Source organism: Octopus bimaculoides, chromosome 16 (genome assembly GCF_046866305.1).
Source record: "Octopus bimaculoides isolate indiv1 chromosome 16, ASM4686630v1, whole genome shotgun sequence".
NCBI classification, from domain to species: Eukaryota; Metazoa; Mollusca; class Cephalopoda; order Octopoda; family Octopodidae; genus Octopus; species Octopus bimaculoides.
In genome coordinates this window covers 40,206,417-40,215,703 of record NC_142943.1, presented here as the reverse complement: position 1 = coordinate 40,215,703, position 9,287 = coordinate 40,206,417, and positions in this window count along the sequence as shown.

Below are 9,287 nucleotides of genomic sequence, written 5' to 3'. Positions count from 1 at the left end.
TAAGAAAGACAGGCCTCTACAAAACTCAAGTGAGACCTATAATGGGATACCTGCCTCAAATATAGAATGGTAATAATGATACTACGGACATCTTAAATCTTATTCTTAGAATGGTTTCAATCTGTCTTTTCAACTTCCCAGATCTGTCATTTTCCCCTTTAAGTCACTTTGCGCTTTAAGTTATTCCTCTTTTCTTAAGCTATTCCATCTCATACGTCTCTCTTCCTCCCATCACTCATTATGTTCTCACACTAATTATTAAATTTAACCTTCCCTGCCCAGAACATTTGCTTTCTAGAATTTTGCTTACCTGTATATGTTCTGTTCTTGCAGGGGTCGAGTTGTAATTACGCAACAGCATCACTAACCACATCAATCTAGCCTGTCACGAGAGTGTATGATGGTTATGGACCAAGATCCTTGCTTCAGACCAAACCAATGCAAAGACAAAATAGAAAAACAATTGCAAGGCGACGAGCTGGTAGAACTGTTAGCACGCCGGGTAAAATGCTCAACGGCATTTCGTCTGTCTTTAACGTTCTGAGTTCAAATTCCGTCGAGGTCGACTTTGTCTCCCATCGCTAAAATAAGAGTCGATAAAATAAGTACCAATTGAACACTGGGATTGATGTACTTCACTTATCTCCTGTCTCGAACTTTCGGGTCTTGTGCCAAAATTTGAAATCTATATTTAACTTATTAAAGTGTGAAATAAATAGACTTCGTTTCTTTTATGTGATTAGCTTCAACAAGACACCACTCATTGCTTCTACACAGTAATTCGTTGTTTTTAAAACGTTACACTGTTGTCGGCTTATGACTTCCTAACTTTACACGTTTTAAATAGAGGCTTTCACCTTCTTCGGCCACTTACAACTGTACAACACTAAACCGAACAAATTTCTTGATGGCAAATGGTCAGGTTTATATATCAGTATGTTCCTGTCAGTTGAAGCTAGATTCACATATTAGTGCGAGATCATTCATCAGTCCACGTCTTTTGAAATTTAGTTATCTAGACACCTTGAAAGTGTTTAATTAAAAAATAACACCTTATGAATGGGTGATTGTTTAAGAGAAATTTATATTCGTACTCCGGCAAATCCTTTAGTGAATACGCAAACACTCGGAGCTTTCATATGATAAATTAATTAAGCACCTTATGGTAATTGTATTGGATTATTGGATTATTGAAAAGCAGTTAAAGTAATTTCTTATTTGAATTGTAAATATTGTAGGCAGTAAATGTTAAGCTGGCTTGACGTTATATTTCTTCTTCGCAAATTTCAAGTGAGAAAGAATTATTGTTTTGCGTTATCATTAGACAAATTCTTAGAGATGTAAATGAGCATTTTGTGACGTGTAATCTTCCTTTCGATGACGTGAAGTGAAACGACCTCAGCCCAGACTTGAAACACCGAAAACTGACTCAAATTACTTAATTATGGCAGATGGTATGAAGAAAGGAGTACGAGTTTCACAGTTGAATTACACAAAACAAGAGAGTACATCAGGCCTGGCAATAATACTCTGCAATTTTTGCAGTCACAGTGCGCCAACGTCACAGTTCCACAAAAGAAAAAAAGCATTGTTCATGAAGTTTCTTTGTTTTATTTCAAGAAAAATATATCTTTTACCAAGTCAATCAGTTACAAGTGACAACCAACAGGGACAGAAAACAAGTTAACTCCAAGGCACACGTCATAAAACCAGTGTATGACAACACTAATAAATTTTTATGGAATCTTTTGAAATTAAAATTGTATATTTCAAACGGCCATCTCTCCCAATCTGCGTGAATTTTCTAACCTACCAATAACCTAATTCTAAGTTCATGTGCCTAATTTTAGAAGCATATATTTCCACATTTATCACTCTATATGATGAATGGACGACCATAAAGTTAATGTGATATTTTTTTCTTCTTTATAGTGTCGTGTTGGTCCGAACCACACATTTCATATCTGGGTTTTTCTTTGATGTCACGGTTAACATTTAATCTATAATCGTTGTATAGTGAAATATAATGAAGTGTCGTAAGTGTCGTTCTGTTTTGATCCAACATTAATTAAATAAGTATTCTTAAACCTTTGAAGATCTAATTATTATAATCTTTTCTATTGAATGCCAGACTGAGAAACTGGTAATATTTATTCCGTGGTCACTCTTCAAATTTCAGACAATAACGAAGACGTTCATGTTGCTATAAAGAAGTAAAATATTTAGGTGATTGAAAGATTGGGAGTTAAAATTCACTAACATCAGGCCATATCAAGTGACTCTACTAGTCACAACAGTAACAAATATAAAATGATTATCAAGAAATAACAAAGCTATCCACAAATTCTCAAACCTTCCAAAATGCCGTTTTAAATTCTGTCATTAGTTGCGATTCCACCAAAATTCAACAAAACCTTCATGACATTAGTTCGAAATTTCGATGGTTTCTTTTTAATGCCATACGATGTCACTACTGGTAAAATTAAGTGGCTTTCAAGCAATACCAAATAACGTCTCCTTATTTTCAAACTACACACACAAAGCCTGCATTGTAATGAGTTACCTAGAACTTAAAATATACCAATCATCACTACAAAAATACGGCACCGCATTTCATTGCTATTTAAAGGAGAACTGGAAGCTGTATTTGGACGATTGCTTTATACTTTGGAAAGACAGCATGGACAAACTCCTCGATTTCAAAATAATGCTTAACAATATTAATAGCAACATACAATTCACCATGGAGCACAGCAGTAAACAACACCCTTTTCTTGACATCCTAATTAAAATAGTCAATAACCACATCGAAACAGACATCTTCTTTAAACCCACAGATTGTAAACAATACCTATTATTCAACTCATGCCACCCCCAAACACATAAAAATTAATATAACTTATAATCTAGCGAAAAGAATCTGTACCATAGTTTCGGACACCTATACTCGTGAACGAAGACTCCTTGAACTCAGATCAATACTAATCAAAAGACATTACCCAATATTATTAATAAATGATGGCATTAAACGAGCTAAGGAAATAGATATACGAACATTAAGGGAAGTCAACCGAAATACTAGACCAGACTTTAAAATACTCCCATACATCTCCACACATAACCCTAGAAACAACGAAGCCTTCAACATTATCATCCAAAATCTACCCATTCTCTCAGGAGATAAAACAATGAACAAAATTTTAGGCTCGCACAAAATTATCAAAAGCAAAATGCAACCTAAATCATTGAAAAAACATATTAACTAGCGCAAAACTATATCTATTAACAACGGAACCAAAAGTGAAAAAATGTGGTTGACTTAACTGTGATACATGCCCCCACCTTTTGGAGGGTTCATAGTTCCACTTTAAACAAGATGAAATATTTAAGATTAAATCAAATGTCACCTGTGCCTCGGAAAACCTATTCTATGCCATTACATGCTTAGGGTGTGGTAATAATTATATTGGCCAAACAGGAATATCACTCCGTCGAAGAACCACTCTCCACAAAGAACAAATCTGCCACCCACAATACAGACAGATACAAGTCAGTGAACACATAGAAAGGTGTGCTAGGAACCTTAATCCTAATTTCCTAATTTTCCCCTTCTATCAATGTTCACAGAACACCTCAGTACAACAAAGAATGAATAAAGAGGCAACTTTCATCAATAAATATCTTCCACAACTAAAAATGAACACATAACATAATACAGAACACTACTAACCTTTCAATTAATACCACTAACCCCCATACATCCCATACACCATTCACATTACAGATCTATATCTACCTTAATTGCACCAAATCCAGAACTACTTATCTCCCTTACACATAATATTTTTACTCAGGGACTAGTAGAGCCGACACCGTTCTCTAATCGGTGTGTATTCAAAGTAGTGGTCAGTAATTTTACGAAGCCGGAATGCTTTTGAATCTCTTTAACAATTCACAATAATGACTTTTATTACTTTTATTCTTACCTCAGCTCATCTAATTGTATATATATCTATCGTTACTTTTCATAAAAAGCCTTTACTTCTTTTGATTTCTAATGTGTGTTTTCGCTAATTTTTCTACTAACTTTCTCCTTACATTTCTGCGTGTAACTCTATTTTCTTTTTGTAACATATTTCTATCATATATATATATATATATATATTCTTGTTTCACTATGACCTTAACCTTGCTGGCTAAACTAAACTACAAAAGTAGTACGCTTGTTATATTAATATTGTTTGTTTTGACCATTATGAAATCCTAATTTACCTTTTACACATGATATTTCGTTATTCAGCTCAATGCTGAAGTATATAAAATACTCGATAAGATATTATCTGGTTTCACGGAAATTATCAAATAGTTTTACATTCAGAACATTGAATAATTTAACTCCATCAATTCTCTTTTGAACATGAAGTCACGAAATATATTTCCAGGAAATTCTCAATGGAATTGTATGTAAATTACTATATATAAGATATGTATGTGTGTGTGTGTGATTTATTCATTTTGTTTGGCTATTCCATGTTGCATCATTTTGATATTGTTCGGGAACTTATGGATAACTTGAATAACTAATTTTCATTGTTACTCGGTTGCCAAAATGCAATTCCATTTATTTTGATAGAATACAAAATGGAAGATATATACCATATTAGTGTACCCTTCTATAAACATTTACTTCAAATTTGTTATGACAATTTTTATATACTTCAAGTTATTTTAATGTTTGGAATAGGTACAAGATAATCTAGAAATGTCGCTTTCAAAATACTGCTACCAATTAGGAAGCATTTGCGTAATTAACTGCAATCTATAAACGTTTTTGAGAGTTTTAGTGTGCGTATTTTCATTGACAGCAACAGATTAATCGACAACATCATCGGTAACTACTTAAGTGGAAATCAATTTCCTAAAGCCAGGAATTTAGCCCCCCCCCCCACGTAGTGGAGGGTTTTCAAATATACGACCAACGTTTCCCCCATCACTACCACCACCGGGTGTGTATACCATCGGTGAAAACTGAAAATTTCATGAATACATGCAGGCACATGTCCTCAACTGTTATGTGAAACAGTAACAGGTGTAGACGTAGCTGTGTGGTAAGAAGTTTGCTTCCCAACCAGATGGTTCTGGGTTCAGTCCCACTGCGCAGCACCTTGGGAAAGTGACTTCTACTATTGCCTCGGGCCGACTAAAGGTTTGTGAGTGGATTTGGTAGATGGAAACTGAAAGAATCCTGTCATTTATTTCTTTGTATTTGTCCACTCATCACTGCTTGACAACCGGTGTTGGTGCGTTTATGCAGCCGTAACTTTGCAGTTCAACAAAAGAGACAAAAAATAAGTACCCCAGGCCATTTTTTAGTTTAAATAAAATTTTAAAATGACCTGGGTTGATTTGTTCGACTAAAACCTTCCGAGGTTGTGCTCCAGTATGGCTGCAGTCAAATGACTTGAAACAAGTACAAGAGATTAAATTTGTGGTATAATTCAAATATAAAACTAATTTGAAGCAATTAATTTTGTAATGTAGTTCTATATTTAAGAGATGAAGAATTATGTACATTATTTACATTATTTACATTCGACGGATATTTGTCCTCATCTTGTTTGTTAACACAACGTTTCGGCTGATATACCTTCCAGCCTTCTTCAGGTGTCTTGGGAAAATTTCGAACCTGGGTTCTCATTCCTAAGGTATTTTTCGATGTGACTATGCTGCTAAACATTTTGCCCGGAGAGCAAACAATTCTGCCAGCTCACCGACTTAATTATGTAATATTGATTGTCATACTTCAAGTTTTATATTTAACTTCGTGTCCAAATATATTCTCCAACATTTTAACGTGGAGCAGAACTTTTCATGCCACAACCATTCCATCTGTGTCCGTTGTCGTTGTCGTGTATCGTACGCTTTGCTGACCGTTGATGACACTACAACGAAAGTCTTCCCTATTAAGCGTCAGTTCTCCCATCGGATAAAGCCACAGCGTTTACATCGTTCTGATTTTCTGAGTGCTTTCTTAGCAAAGATATTGAGATTATATGATATTGCTTTTCTCAATTAGACGGCCGTTATTTCAGACGGAGCTCATCCGGCTTTTGGTAGGTCTCGATTTTAGTCCTGCTGGGTGTCCAGACACTTTCCTGAAGTGAGTCACAGGATGCTCAACTACGAGAGCTTGGTTAGGTGCCGACCACTCGGCCATGGAACAAGTAGTACTGGTTTACATGGTAGCAGTAGCGGGCCGCATCAGCTTGTGATGAAATACCCGCACGCATTAACTATACAACTGTGTCCACATTAATATAATTATTAATTAATGATTTTTCAAAATTAGAGTATATCCAAGTAAATTAATGCATTTTCTCACGTACTTTTCGCTTTTTAAAGTTTCCTCTTTTAACCATTTTCCATATTCCTTCGATAGAATCTAGCTCATAGTCTTACAGATTACAATAATCATCGGTGTTCTTAGGATACTATTTATAGTTTCCGGGATATTAAGTGTCAAACACATAGAAGTTTGCCTAAATAAAGGCATTTTATTTCTTATTCTTTTAACTAGTATTAAATACCCAGAGACGATCGAATTTATTCAAAGAAGTGTTATACTTTTGCGAGAGAAATAGAGACAAAAGTATAATTATGATCTACAAGTATTTCTAGGTTTCAATAGACCATGAAGAGTAAACGAGTCTAATATTTCTGGTAAATAAACTCTCGTTGAGCAAGTCTTTTATTTCACAGCGAGGCAGAATATCTTTTATCTTTGACTTCTTTCAGTCATTAGACTGTGGCCATGCTGGGACAATGCCTTAAAGCATTTTTAGTCGATGTATTGACCCCAGTACTTACTTATTTCTTAAAGCCTGGTACTTAGTGGATCGTTCTTTGTTGCCGAGCGGTTAGGTTACGGGGACGTAAACACTCCAGCACCGGTTGTCAAGCGATGGTAAGGGGACAAACACAGATGCAAAGACACACAACACACCGCACACACAAACGTACATAGATATATATATATACATATATATGACGAGTTTCTTTCAGTTTCCGTCTACCAAATCCACTCACAAGGCTTTGGTCGGCCCGGGGATACAGTGGAAGATACTTTCCCCAAGGTGTCATGTGGTGGAACTGAAAACGGAGCCATGTGGTTGGGGAGCAAGCTTCTTACCACACAGCCACACCCGCACCTCCAATTCGACTAAAAGAATGGAAGGCTTATTTCATAAAATTGATGAGTTTCTCAGATATTTTGCCTCTATTCGCACACAAGCACACAGACCAGTAGTAGTAGTAGTAGTAGTAGTAGTAGTAGTAGTAGTAGTAGTAGTAGTAGGAGGAGGAGGAGGAGGAGGAGGAGGAGGAGGAGGAGGAGGAGGAGGAGGAGGAGGAGGAGGAGGTTCCTTACATTCTTCTACTGGTTAGGCTTCAAGAACTATGTAGCATTTCGTTCTGGTTCGAATTGAAAAATCTCGTATTTCTATAATCTATTCTTAAACACATTTTGTTAGACCGATATAAGAGATATTGGATTTCTTCGTGGTTTAATACACAAGACAATCATTCGTGTATTGGCGATGCGGGGGACCCAACTCAGATTTGGCAATTACGGCTATCTCCACTTTGCCCTGTCAGTATGGTAATGTATTATGTAATGAAAGGATTTGCAGAATAACTAGTTTTCATATTATTTATGTTATTTTTGTTGAATAATATGCGTGATTTGGTGTCTTTTTTTTTTTTTTGTAGAAATATTTGCTGAATAAGAAGAGGAATTACTTCACCATTCAGTCGATGGGGCTCTTGTTGAAGAGCGCAATGAACCAGAGCATGCTCATCTCTCTTCGGAGAGGGTTTAGCTGTTATCTGTTCTAGCTGTTTTGTTTTTAAAATCGTTATGGGTACCTGGTTGTAGCAGGCTTCGATCCTTTAGAATCATTTGGTGAGAGGAAAAGCTACATTATACAATCGCTTGTTGCTATGTGCATTGCTTAATATCATTTGGTGAAGGATTGGATTATGTGTGAGTATATAAGAGCTGTATGCTTAGTTTCATAGAAAAGGCCATATAAACCTTAGGTTGTATCCATGAAGCTGGCAATTGTTATGTAATTATTATCAACGGAGTTTCTACGTATTGCAGTTTCTACAGTTGTCTTCAAACATAACGTTTTGTTCCCTTATCGCGTTCCATATGTGCCTATTCCTGCTTTTCAAGATCATTTGATTATTGTTTCCATAAAGTTCATGTTAGTAATACTGACTATGAATTCAAGATTTCTTATATAAAAGAAACTTTCCAATTCACACATTTCAGTTGCTTCACAGGTTCCCATTTAAATATCGAACGTTTTGTCTCTATTTGTCATCTTCACCTAGCATTTCCTATTCTTCAATTGAACACGACTGGAAAATGTGTTAGAATTTCTAGATCATCTTTGTACCCAAAACTAGGATCAATGCATAAAAGCATTCTTATTATTCAAAGGTGGCGAGATGGTAGAATAGATAGTACACCGGGCAGTGTACTGTCTGCGACATTTCGTCAGTCTTTACGTTCTGAGCTCAACTCCGCTGGGCTCAACTGGTGCTTTTATCCTTTCGAGTACCAGCTGAGCACTGGGGTCGATGTAATCGACTTACCTCACCCCCGAAACTGCTGGCCTTGTTATTATTATTAATATTATTATTATTATTATTATTATTATTATTACTACTACTATTATTATTATTATTATTATTATTATTATTATTATTATTATTATTATTATTATTATTATTATTATTATTATTATTATTATTATTTCTTTAAAACAACTTAATCTGCAATTTAGTTTTTCTTTTATATATACACATTCACAATAAATGAGATAAATTGAATTAAGATACATGCTAGAAGATATTTCTCAAATTTTCTTTTCAAAAATCCATTCATTATTCCTAGATGTTGTTGTTGTTGTTTTTATTATCGTTGTTTTTTTGCAGTATTTATTTTAGCTTCATTTCTTTCTTTTATTTGCGGTCATTGTTGCTAATTCTTTTTTTACTTTCTTCGATTTCTTTTTCAGAATACGAATTAACCATGAAGAATTTCCAGATTATTCCATTCTGCATCAATTGAACAAATTAAGATACGATTCCCACAGCGCCTAATTACAATGATGGAAGCAGGCAAGAATGCTTTTTAAATCATGAATCACAAAGATTGTTTCTCTGACGTTATTGACACTCTTGCAAATGTTTTACAATCGGCATTAATTTTGCAGCCT